We start from the raw sequence: 14,118 nt of genomic DNA, 5'->3' as shown, positions 1-14,118 counted from the left end.
ACAGGCGTCCGTGCTGATGAACGCCATGGAGCTGGTTTAGGTGAAAGACAAGGTGTGGTCATTGCAGGCACAGATTTCTGTGGGAGGCTCGGTGATGAGAGTGGGTGGGTCAGAAAGCCACCAGAGCAGGTGGATTGAACGTCGCCATGTGTTAAAGGTGTGGCGTGTTAAAGCAGGACTCATAAATATTTATGAGACCTGCTTTAACACGCCACGCCTTAATCACACTGTCTGATGCAGCAGTCAGCTGCCTCCTTACACTGAAGACCCCATGGAGGCAGCTGACCTTGCCTGAACTGTGACTTGATGATTGCCAAGTCCGGATATGCTGCCACTATTTCGGGCTCAGCCCACAAAAGCTGATCGAATGCCGAAAAACCTTGTTGGTGCTGCCGTCCTGGATTGTCAAAAAATTCAAAGTACAATTCTTGAATCTTAAAAAACAGCGGCAATGTCCTGGAGTGCTTGTCCATCCGTCTCTGATGACAAATAATCTTCATCACCTTTGTCATCATCTATGTCCACCCAAATAGACTCGCTGTTAGAGTGAGGTGGGCTGGACGGCAGATACAGTTCAGGTTGCCACACCCAGGCAGGAAGACTCCCAGCAACAAACAAGCTGTCCAAATCTTCTAATTCAGGGAAGTAATCATATAACCAGCAACTGGCTTCAATTAAGCACCAGGCTTAGTCCAAAGAATCAAGTGTCTTCTTTGGGGTGTGGCATGAATGGAAACAATTGAAGAAAAAATTACTCTCAAGTAAAGTGCCTTTGATGGTGGCTGGGTCGGGGTCCAAGGTGGCCCGATTAAAGTCTGCTGTGCCCATGTTTGGTTCATTCATTCTGTCAGGACTCATGGCATAGAACTGACTGAAATCTGGACACAATTGCAGACTTACAGACTCAGAGGGTGGAGTAATAAAAATCTTTATCTTGAAAACACAGGCAAGGAATCGGTACACAGGAGGTCAGTCAGCGATGCAGAGGTACAGTAAAGTATAAGGCAAAAAGGCGTGGTCAAACAGGCTGGGTTCAGTGGCACAGTGAGACACTTGTAACACAGGCTGAGGCAAAAAGGCAAATTAAACCAAAAATGAGTGAGGTCGTACACGTCAGAAAACAGTGATAAAGAACTACTAAATACACAAGCTGGAATGAAGACAAGAAGTGCAATGAACAAGCAGTAAGGGAGAGAACCACGTGGGTTTAAATACAAGGTGTGGTGATCAAGGTAAGTGAGAACAGGTGTGTGGGAAAACAAAGATGAGAGAGAACAGGTGCAGAGAGTGCAGTAACACAAAGCAGACACACTCAGAGGGAAGAAGTGGTGCAAGATTGTACCAAGACAGAAACACAAAGCAGAGTGGAGAGGAGTGAAACCAGGAGCAAAAACAGACAGAAGGCATGCAAAACTATAACCAAGACATTAAAGGCTGTGGCAGAAACTAAACTGGAACTCAGTGTGGCATATATGGTATAACAGCGAATACAACTAATGACTACACAAAAAATAAATGATAAACAGAGCATAAAACCAGTAACAAAAGTAATATGCACAGAAAAGAGACAATCAGAACCAAACCAAGAAGAGACTAAACAATAAAATGACCAGATAAATACAACCAGAGACTGAAAACATGATAACCAGAAAATCAAAGACTAATGGCTCACAGATAAAAAGCCGAAACAGCACATGAGCTCAGACCCAGGGCAAATCATGACAATCACCTCCCCTAAGTATTCACAGTCTTTTTCATGAAGCTCAAAATTGAGCTTATGTGCATCCTGTTTCCACTGATCTTCCTTGAGATGTTTCTACAGCTTAAATGGAGGCACCCTGGGGTAATTGTGGTTCATTGGACAAGACTGGGAAAGGCACACACCTGTCTAGTAGGCATGTGGAGATTGGTATCTAGATACAAACATGCACAATGCAAGTGGATCGATTCATTCAGTGTGCATCGATTCAATTGACAGGTTGAATTGTATTGCATCGCTTGCTGCCTGCTTGCATCGATTTTTTACGAGGCATAATGAATGCACCACAGACGGTTCAGGACACCGGAGTGGTTGTTGTTTTCGAGGGTGTTTATTGAGAAAATGATTATTTCTCTTTGTTGATTGCAGACTGCAGCGGGTCTGCTTGAAGCTTGAAGCAACGAAGCTGTGACCTGCTGTTCGCAGGTTCTCTGCTTCTCTGGTTTTCAGAAGCAACACGTCCACTGGCGTGAGCACCGGCCAATGCATCAGCTGAAGTTGTTCATCAGGTAAAGGAGATAATAATAATAATGATAATAATAATAATAATAATAATAATAATAATAATAACATCCTCCGTTTTGTGGAACTAAGTGCACAGCTCCAAAGTGCCGTGCAGGTGTCAGTGGGAATTAATAACGTCAGAGTGAACCGCCATTTTTAAATCAATTGACACCTCTTTTCAAAAGTTATAATACAAACAATAAACTACAACCCCAAAATGAGATGTCCTGCATTTTTTTATGAATTACATAAAGTAAGTCAATTCGGCTGCTCCCTTGTTTGCATTCGGGGTTGCCACAGCAAATCCAAGGTCCTGACAGGAAAAGGAAATGCTTTTGACAAAAACTATAGATTTTGTTTATTTCTATTTATGCCCAGAGATCTAGGATCCACCATGTACGTCAAGGATCCAGTGATCATGTACAGATTTTATTGATTTTTATTTATGTCCAGAAAATCTGCAAAGCCTATTTGTTAGTACACAGAAAATTCAACAAGCGGTATTGATAAGGGATAATAATATTATTATACATTATTGATAAGCGGAATTTATAATGGCATTGATATCGATGAAATCTTATCAATATCCCAGTGTGAGAATTGAATTGCCATCAAATACAAATCAAATTGCATCGAATCAGGAACAGGGGTGAATTGTATTGCATCGTATTGTCAGTATCGTCATGTATCGCTATATGCAGTGGTGGGCAGAGCTAACCAAAAAGTTAGCTTCGATAACAACTAATCAGTTAACTAAAGAGTTATCTTTTATGAAACTAAAATGATAAACCACCCAAAAAATTATCAGAAGCTACAGCTGACCGAGACCTTTCAGTACTGTGTCCGGTACACTTGCAACTACTAACAAGCTGATTTTGAGTTTTAACACCACGATCACTTCTGGTAGCATCAAAGTTGACCACAAACCCAAACAATGTATCAGCACTTCTGTCTTTGTGTGCCCTGGCCTCTGCTGGAAGCTCCTGTTTGCTACATATCTTGCAAGAATGAAGGAGGAGGAACTAAGCTCAAATCTAAACATACAAAAAATACATAATTATTCCTTAACAGCATATAGCAGTGTTGCTGTGAGGCAAAGGCCTTGGAAAATAAAGCAGTTTTGACTTATGGTTTTGATTTATAAATCAAATTAATCCAGATAGAATAACTCCATTAATGTCAATTCTGTCATTTATATAAAGTTAAAATATAACACATATCTTTTACTTTTAAATAATGCACTAATTCTGAAGTTTTGTAACAAATACCAACAGATGCCAAAGGGATTATGGGTAAAATAAGCCTCTGCTAACACTGATTGGTTCTCATTCATTCTATGTAAAAAACAACACATTAATGTGAGGTGTCTGCTGGTGTTTTCATATAAATGTGCTTTTGTAAAATATGCGATTATTTTTATTTGTAAAAAAAAAGCCATTTGCAAAAGCCAAAAGTCAAGTTGTAATTAGACAACCACCTGATATAACCCGGGGTCAAAATAAATAGAACACTGCCATCTACTGGTGCTCAGATGCTCAGACCACCAGAGAGTTGCTGCGTTTTAAACAGCACAGAGAGAAAACACGACAACAATTGTAAGTGAACATTATGCAACCAAAATATACATTTTAACAACTCTCTGGCGTGCAAAGCATTATGAGATATCTCAATACCATGGGCGAATACTGCCATAAACACTACTGGCCAGGAGATGGCAGTAGAGACCCTGAAAACTTGCTAAAACAAATATTCCAAATAAATAATTCATGCCTGTAACGTTTAAGATGCGTGGAATTTAATGAATGCAATCCGAATTTCAGACATCTTATATATATTACTCTGGAACAAAGAGGACAGACAGTGTTTGACATAAGCAGGACATTATAGAGCAAACAGGAAGCGTTTGCAGCTCACAATGATTCCAATTGATGAACAGTGCAATCCAGTCCCTATTATAAAGCCGCAACACCGCCTTTAAATCAGGGGACATGGCCCTGTACAGCGCGGCCAGGTCCGATTTGAAAAGAGGCATCAGAGATGCCAAGGCTGCCTACAAGAAAAAGATAGAGGACCACTTTGCTGTAATTGACCCCAGAAGGATGTGGCAGGGAATAAATCATATAACCAACTACAGAAGCAGCAACCCAGGAAATGCTAGGTCTGACGCATCACTGGCAGAGGAGCTGAACCGCTTCTTTGCCTGCTTTGAAGCAGACAGACCAGCAGCAATTCCACACCCACCACCCTCCAGCACTAGCACACTAACACTTCAGGAACACAAAGTGAGATGTGTGCTGAAGGCGGTGAACCCCAGGAAGCTGGTCGGCCCTGATGGTGTACCTGGAAAGGTACTCAAAGCATGTGCTGACCAACTGGCTGGAGTTTTCACCTGCATCTTCAACCTGTCCCTGTCGCAGACCATCATTCCACTCTGCCTCAAATCCTCCACCATCAGTCCAGTCCAAAAGAAGTCAGCAGTGGAGAGCATAAATGACTACAGGCCTGTTGCACTTACGCCTGTGGTCATGAAGTGCTTTGAAAGACTGGTCTCTCAGCACATCAGAGCCTGTCTGCCTCCCACTCTGGACTCCCACCACTTTGTGTACAGGGCAAACCGCTCCACAGAGGACGCTATCACCACAGCTCTCCATACCGCGCTGAGCCACCTGGAGCACCAGGGGAGCTATGTGAGGATGCTCTTCCTGGACTTCAGCTCAGCCTTCAACCACATCATCCCAGAGATCCTGGTCCAGAAACTGACACATCTGGGCATCTCCTCCCCCATCTGCCAGTGGATCAAGGTCTTCCTCACAAACCGGCCACAGTCCATGAAACTTGGCCCCCACCTTTCCTCCACCATCACACTCAGCACCGGTTCCCCTCAAGGCTGTGTACTGAGCCCCCTCCTGTTCATCCTTTACATGCACAACTGCTCTCCGACCCATCCCACAAACTGCATCATAAAGTTTGCGGATGATACCACCGTGATTGGTGGTATCATCTTAGGGGGGGATGACACTGACTACAGAGACGAGGTCAATCGACTGACAGCGTGGTGTTCAGCTAACAACCTGCCGCTGAACACCACAAAAACAAAAGAAATAATCCTGGATTCAGGAAGGACAGGGCTGACCCAGCCCCGCTCTACATCCAAGGGGACTGTGTGGAAAGGGTCAGCTCCATCAGGTTCCTGGGAGTGCAGCTCTCTGACAGCCTCTCCTGGACTGCCAACACCACAGCGGTGGTGAAGAAAGCCCAGCAGCGACTCCACTTCCTGAGGGTGCTCAGGAGAAACAATCTGGAGGAGAAGCTGCTGGTGTGGTTCGACAGAGCCACCATCGAGAGCATCTTGACATATTGCATCACAGCGTGGTATGAGGGGTGCTCAGCAGTAGACAGGAGAGCACTGCAGAGGGTGATCAAAATGGCCCAGGGGATCACTGGTTGCTCTCTGCCCAGGCTGGAAGACATTGTCAGCTCTCACTAGCTCAGCAGAGCTGCCAGCATCAGCAAAGACACATCCCACCCCAGCAACCACCTGTTTGACCTACTACCCTCCGGCCGATGGTATAGGTCAATGAAAACTAGGACAAACAGAGTCAGGGACAGCTTTCTCCCCAGAGCAATCACTTCACTGAACAATAACAAATCACTCTAATCTGCACCTTTCAAGTTTCTTGTGCAATATCTGTAAACCATGTGCAATCTTCCCGTGCAATATGATTCCACAGTTGTATATAATTCTTGTTTTACATTTTACTTGGTCCACATTTTATTTTATTTTATTTTACCTTATGTTTATATTAGTTGCACATATATGTTGAATAATTCACAGTTAAATTTCACTATCTTTTATTTGGCTAAAAATTACTCGCACCACGGAAAGCACCTTTTTGGAGTTGCACTCAAATCTCGTTGCAACAACGATTCTGATTCTGATATCTGATATTTTCACTTCATAAAACTTCAGATGTGACGTTAATTTAAATAACCTGTCTGAAATTAGCTTGGTTAAAATTTTAACTATAAGTTAAAACTGTATGCCTCTGGATGACCTGGGTGATATTGCCAGTGAGTCAGTATGGGGTCAAAAAAAATGATCTTTTTTCTTTTCTGTGACCAGTTCTCCTTTGTCTGCAGAGGCTAGAGCAGTTTCTCTTGGAACTAGTCCTCCTCTGTTTGCAGAGGATAGAACTGTGCATCTACTACAAAACATTTAACAGGTAGGTACTCAAATCTTTGATGTCAGACTTCATAAATGTTTGTAACTGTTAAGCTTTGTTCCCCATGCCTGCAGAAATATGTTAGCACTCTAAAGATTAATTAGCAGAACTGTGCCCACCACTGGCCATATGTATCGTATCACTGGTAGTGTATCGAGGTGCATATTGAATCGTTGTCAGTGATGAGATTCACATGCCTACTGTCTACATATAAGGTCTCACAGTTGACAGTGCATGACAACTAACCAAACATGAAGTCCAAGGAATTGTCTGTAGACCTCTGACACAGGATTGTCTCAAGGCACAAATCTGAGGATCTTTGCATCAACCCACAAATCAGGCCTGTATGGTAGAGAGGCTAGACATAAGCCACTCCTTAATAAAAGGCACATGATAGCCCACCTGGAGTTTGATAAAAGGCACCTGAAGGCCTCTCTCCCACTAGCAACAAAATTCTCTGTTCTGATGAGACAAAGACTGAACTCTTTGGTCTGAATTCCAGGCCTCATATTTGGAGGAAACTAGGCACCATCCCTACAGTGAAGCATTGTGGTGCCAGCATCATGCTATGGGGGTGTTTTTCAGCGGCAGGAACTGGGAGACTAGTCAGGATTGATGGAAAGATGAATGCAGTAATGTACAGAGACATCCTGGATGAAAACCTGTTCCAGAGTGCTCTTGACCTCAGACTGAGGCGACAGTTCACCTTTCAGCAGGACACTGACCCTAAGCACACAGCCAAGATATCAAAGGAGTGGCTTCAGGACAACTCTGTGAATGTGCACCGACGCTCCCCATCCAATCTGATAGAGCTTGAGAGGTGCTGCAAAGATGAGAGGACAAAACTGCCCAAAGATGGGTGCACCAAGCTTGTGGTATCATATTCAAGAAGACTTGAGGCTGTAATTGCTGCCAAGGTGCATCAACAAAGTATTGAGCAAAGGGTGAGAATACGTATGGACATGTGATTTCTTAGTTCTTTATTTTTTTAATAAATTTGCAAAATTGTTCATGTTGTCATTATGGGGTGTTGTGAGAGGAATTTTGAGGGGAAATTTACTCTATTTTGGAATGAGGCTGTAACATAAAGTGTGGAAAAAGTGAAGCGCTGTGAACACTTTCCAAAAGCACTGTATAGCAGGTAGTTGTTAATTAGGATGCATAATTATCTGTATCACTTATGTATGGCCAAGCTGCGTTTTTATATTTTATTCACATTATACTTACAACATCAACATGTAATTGGGATACTGTAAATGTGATGCAGCATATGTGCTTAATGAGAACATGTCAAATCATGTGACCCACTTTTAACCAGGACACCAACATGTGGAATCTTTATACTTGTGTGTTTCTCGTCCAACACTGCTCACTCACACTGATGTACCACATTTTACAGTTGCAGATTAATAAATACGCAGCTCATGTTGGTGTGTTTGGAGTGGGAGGTTTGATGATAATATGTGTTTCGGCGTTCACAAAAAAAGAAGATAACCATGGTGCAGCAGGAGTGCAACGGGTGGCACAGATTGCACAGAATCAAAATGCATGAAGGAAAGATTAGGCAATAACTGTGCACATACTGTGTGGACAGATTGCTTACAAACGTCATGTGCGGCCAGATACATATGCAGATAAAAACTGACCACGTAGGGTGCTGCATGCAAATCTGAGTTTCACAGCCGGATGATCAGCTCTCACGCTGCTCGGCGGTATCAGAAGTGGAAGCACAAAGCAGCTGGTGGAGCAGAGTGAAGGGAGCAGAGGGGAGTTAGATCAGGACACCGTCACCCTCAACTTGGCAGCACTGCCACATGGCCATGCTAATTGCTCAAACCTCTGGGCTATTCTCTAGTGACTGATGTGCACAGTTCAGAGGGTATTAAAGAACGTGTCTACTGTGTGCATGTGTCAGGAGAAAAACAAGTCTTGAAGTTTCTTTGAGGTAAAGCAAGTTAGTTTGACTTTTTTTTTTTTTAGGTTAGCAGGAATGCCATGATAGATTCAAAAAGGTAATGTTATGCAAAATCTGTTTTTGTCTCTTTTACAGTTGCGTGTGAATAAAAGCACCCAAAGTTCCAGAATTTTGTGACGTAGACAGTTTTGATGCTGAAAACTAAATTTGGACCACAGAAGACTCTTTCAGACTACTAGACCCTAGTTTGTAATATATGTCTCATAATTTCATGTCTCAGCCATAGACTCTCACCGTGTAATGCCACCCATAGTTTTTTGTTTGTTTATTTTATTATTTTCCTGAAGAACAGCACTAAAACTCAAATGGGGCAGTTTCAAATGTCATCATCTTGGCAGCGCCTGACACTGCATAACTCTGGGCAACCCATAAATGGTTAAAGAGGTGGAGTATGGGTAAGCCCAATGAATGTAGCATGAACATGATCCTTTATTTGTATGTTACTGCTGCAAATAAGTATTTGAACACCTGTGAAAATCAATGTTAATATTTGGTACAGTAGCCTTTGTTTGCAATTACAGAGGTCAAATGTTTCCTGTAGTTTTTCACCAGGTTTGCACACATGCAACAGGGATTTTGGTCCACTCCTTTATACAGATCTTCTCCAAATATTTCAGGTTTGGAGTTTAAGCTCCCTCCAAAGATTTTCTATTGATTTCAGGTCTGGAGACTGGCCAGGCCACTCCAGGACCTTGAAATGCTTCTTATGGAGCCCCTCCTTAGTTGCCCTGGCTGTGTGTTTGGGGTCATTGTCATGCTGGAAGACCCAGCCATGACCCATCTTCAATGCTCTTACTAAGGGAAGGAGGTTGTTTGCCAAAATCTCGCAATACATGACCCCATCCATCCTCCCTTCAATACGGTGCAGTCGTCCTGTCTCCTTTGCAGAAGAGCACCCCCAGAGTATGATGTTTCCACCCCCATGCTTCACAGTTGGGATGTTTCTGTGTAGGCTCTCAGTTGTCCAGGTGGTTTCCATAGTCGAGAAGCTTGAATCTTCGACTGGACTGGGTTGCTTGACGTGAGGACGTTTCGCTTCAAATCGCAGAAGCTTCCTCAGCTAAAATTCTTGCTCTGGTACTCTGACTTCTGTCTTGACTCTTGTAGAGAAGAATAAAACAGAAGCAAACAAAAGCTGGAGTTTTTTAACCTAACCAGACCCCTCGTACTGAGAGGCCGACTGCTATAGGCTATTGACTAAACAATAGCTCTAATTAGCACCTATTGTGCTCTAGTTAGCACCCTCCAAATGACAGGGCAGCTGTCCCTCCTAATGATGGGACGGAAGTGTTGGGAAGGTGTCGTAACACGGACCCACAACAGGGGGCGCAAATGAACGGACAATGGATAAGACAAAGAGTAACAATTTAATGTTGTGAAACACACAACTGGATACAGACAAAGATACAATGCCAATTAAACACAAGGTGACGTGCGGGCAGGCTCGAAGATAGGAGACCTCTGGCGATCAAAGAGCTGGGACCCACACAGCTTCCACCACCAACGGCCTGAAGAACACCGGAGCCGCCAAGTCCTGAGTCCCCAGGTGGTCACCGTCTTCTGTTGCAGACCCTGGTACTGCTGGCAGAAGATGAAAAACAGTCAATGGTGAGTGTGTATCCACACACCCAGTACTCCTTCACCTACAGATCTTCAAGGAGGGAAAACCTCCACCTCCAGAAACAATTTCACCCATGCAGCTCCTGTTAGTCTCGTCCCTGGATGGAGTGAGAGGCGAAGAACATCGCCCTCCCACTATCCGCCAATCCAGCTTCAGACAGAGCCCGCAGGAACACGGCTGCACACAGAACAATGTTAGATACAATGATAATCACAGCAGAGAAGGTTACCTTAGACGGTAGCTGATTTCTCGGCGAGGAGGTGGAGTAATAATCCGGCTTTTGTAGGGACGGTGGTGATTGGTGACAGCTGGTGTAAATGAGTGACAGCTGTCACTCTCTGTCTCTGTCCGACTGGTGGTGGTGGGCCAGCAGTACCTCCTCTTCAGCGGCCCACACAACAGGAAGCCTCCCCTGATGGCTCCCTTGACGACTCTCCTGATGATGTGAATGACTCATTACCATGAACAAAAGACTGAAACTGCTTTGACCTGAGTACCCCATTGTAAACGGGGGACAAAGCGTGTCTGAGACCCCCTCCCCGGTTAAGGCTGAGTTTCAACTGTTTTACAAAGAATGCTTCCTTAACACCTCTCTCAAACCATTTCTTCTCTCTGGCTAAGATTTTAACTTCCTTGTCCTCAAACGTGTGGTTAGTGTCTTTCAGGTGGAGATGAACTGCAGACTGAGGTCCACTGGCACCCTCTCTGCGGTGCTGGTATAGCCTTTTGTGTAAAGGTTGCTTAGTCTCACCTATGAAGTGTTCATTACAGTTTTCCTGACATCTGATAGAATACACTACATTGCTGTGTTTGTAACTAGGGATCCTATCCTTAGGGTGAATTAATTTCTGTCTTAAGGTTGTTAACCGGTTTAAAGTAAACTGGGATTTTGTGCTGTCTGAAGATCCTCTGTAGTTTTACCCCTACTCCTGCTAAATAAGGGAGAGACACTTCTCTTCTTCTTGTCTCCGTCTCCTGTCTATCTGGTCTCTTTGTTTTCTGGGACTTCTGCACTTTGTCCAGGGACCATCGAGGGTACCCACATATTGTGAGGGCTTTCTGTACAAGTTGTTGTTCTTTAGCCCTTCCCTCTGCAGTTGTGGGCACATGTAGGGCTCTGTGTTGAAAAGTCCTGATCACCTCGAGCTTGTGTTCACGGGGGTGGTTTGAGCCAAAGAGCAGATATTGGTCAGTGTGAGTGGGTTATAAAAAAAACTCCAGCTTTTGTTGGCTTCTGTTTTATTCTTCTCTACAAGCAACATCAAGCAACCCAGTCCAGTAGAAGATTAAAGCTTCTCTACTATGGAAACCACCTGGACAACTGAGTGCCTACACAGAAACATTGCGACCAACTGTGGGCATGAGGCCCTGGCACTGGTACATAAGCTGGAAAGGACTGCTAAAAAGATAGCTAGCTTTAGAAACCACTTAAGATTTAACCTGAGATGCAAACAAAACAATGTTATTCCCAAATGCATGAAGCAAAAGGCACTAGAAGCAGGTCACACAGCAGAAAAGATCCAGCACAGTTACCTTAGCAGGATTTTGGGTCTTAGAATTAGAAGGCTTCATTTTAAAATATTAGACCTCCAAAATAATCTTGATAGTCTTCACAAAAGGTTCGAAACCTTAGTGGGGGAAGAGGCCCATAATAAGATCACGTACTTTCAGTGGGAGTAGTTTTAAAGATACACCCAGACAAATTAGTGACAACAGGGAAAATTGGGTAAAGAATCTGTCCGACAGGGTTCTTACACAGACAGAAAAGGATGTGCTCGCTAAAGGACTAAATTTCTCAGTGACCCCTAAACATATACCGACAGTAGATTACATCACTGCAGTAGAGTCAGCCATTAAACATAACAGTTTGTCAGAGTCAGAAGCTGGGGACCGCCGACTAAGAGTCACAGCAGTGCTTAACAGTGCTAAGCCTCCTCCGTCCAACATCACAAGAGAAGAACAGAAAGCTTTGTCAGCACTGCAGAAGGACCAAAGCATACTTATTCTGCCAGCAGATAAAGGCAGATGCACGGTGGTCCTGATCACATCGGACTACGAGGCCAAGATCAACAACTTGCTCAGTGACTCCAGTACATACGAACGTCTGAAGAGAGACCCCACGAGCGGCTATAAGAAGAAAATCATTATCTAACTCCAAAACCTGGAGAAAGAGGGACTCATCGACAGGCAGACATACTACAGACTGTACCCGGGGGACGCCACTCCATGCATCTATGGACTGCCCAAAATCCACAAACAGGACGTGCCACTCAGGCCTATTGTATGTAGCACAGATTCCATCACATACAATTTGGCCAAGCACCTCAAGTGGATTTTGGCTCCTCTAGTGGGTAACTCAGACCACCATGTGGAGAACACACAAGATTTTGTGAACAAGATCAAGGACCTGCAGCTGGAGGCAGATGAAACTATGGTGTCATTTGATGTGACATCGTTGTTCACCTGCATCCCCACCGCTGAGGCTATCTCAGCTGTGAGGCAGAGACTGCTGGAGGATGTGTCTCTACTTGAAAGGACCAAACTCACACCAGACCACATCTGCCAACTCTTGGAGATCTGTCTTAACACCACGTATTTCCTGTTTAGGGGGAATTACTACAGGCCGATCCATGGTTGTGCGATGGGGTCTCCGGTATCCCCCATTGTGGCCAATCTGTACATGGAGCGAGTGGAGAAGACAGCCTTGACATCTTTCACGGGCATCTCTCCCAGTCACTGGTTCAGATATGTCGATGACACATGGGTTAAAATCAAGCAACAGGAGGTCGAGGACTTTACAGAACACATCAACTCGGTGGATTCCAATATCAAGTTCACACGTGAGGATGCCAGAAACAACCATTTAGCCTTCTTGGACTGTGATGTTACGATTGGAGAGAACAGGCAGCTCCAGACAGGGGTTTACAGAAAACCCACTCACACTGACCAATATCTGCTCTTTGGCTCAAACCACCCCCTTGAACACAAGCTCTGGGTGATAAGGACTCTTCAACACAGAGCCCTACAGGTGCCTACAACTGCAGAGGGAAGGGCTAAAGAACAACAACTTGTACGAAAAGCCCTCACAGTATGTGGGTACCTACAATGGTCCCTGGACAAAGTGCAGAAGTCCCAGAAAACAAAGAGACCAGATAGACAGGAGACGGAGACAAGAAGAAGAGGAATGTCTCTCCCTTATTTAGCAGTAGTAGGGGAAAAACTACAGAGGATCTTCAGACAGCACAAAATCCCAGTTTACTTTAAACCGGTTAACACCTTGAGACAGAAATTAGTTCACCCTAAGGACAAGATCCCTAGTTACAAACAGAGCAATGTAGTGTATTCTATCAGATGTCAGAAAAACTGTAATCAACACTTCATAGGTGAGACTAAGCAACCTTTACACAAAAGGCTATACCAGCACCGCAGAGAGGGCGCCAGTGGACCTCAGACTGCAGTTCATCTCCACCTGAAAGACACTAACCACACGTTTGAGGACAAGGAAGTTAAAATCTTAGCCAGAGAGAAGAAACGGTTTGAGAGAGGTGTCAAGGAAGCATTCTTTGTAAAACAGTTGAAACCCAGCCTTAACCGGGGAGGGGGTCTCAGACACGCTTTGTCCCCCGTTTACAATGGGGTACTCAGGTCAAAGCAGTTTCAGTCTTTTGTTCATGGTAATGAGTCATTCACGTCATCAGGAGAGTCGTCAAGGGAGCCATCAGGGGAGGCATCCGTCCCATCATTACGAGGGACAGCTGCCCTGTCATTTGGAGGGTGCTAACTAGAGCACAATAGGTGCTAATTAGAGCTATTGTTTAGTCACTAGCCTATAGCAGTTGGCCTCTCGGTAGGAGGGGTCTGGTTAGGTTAAAAAACTCCAGCTTTTGTTGGCTTCTGTTTTATTCTTCTCTACAAGAGTCAAGACAGAAGTCAGACTACCAGAGCAAGAATTTTAGCTGAGGAAGCTTCTGCGATTTGAAGTGAAACGTCCTCACGTCAAGCAACCCAGTCCAGTCGAAGATTCAAGCTTCTCTAC

Source organism: Thalassophryne amazonica, chromosome 11 (assembly GCF_902500255.1).
Source record: "Thalassophryne amazonica chromosome 11, fThaAma1.1, whole genome shotgun sequence".
Classification (NCBI taxonomy): Eukaryota; Metazoa; Chordata; class Actinopteri; order Batrachoidiformes; family Batrachoididae; genus Thalassophryne; species Thalassophryne amazonica.
The sequence above is the reverse complement of the archived record's forward strand: the minus strand, read 5'-3'. Positions refer to the sequence as shown.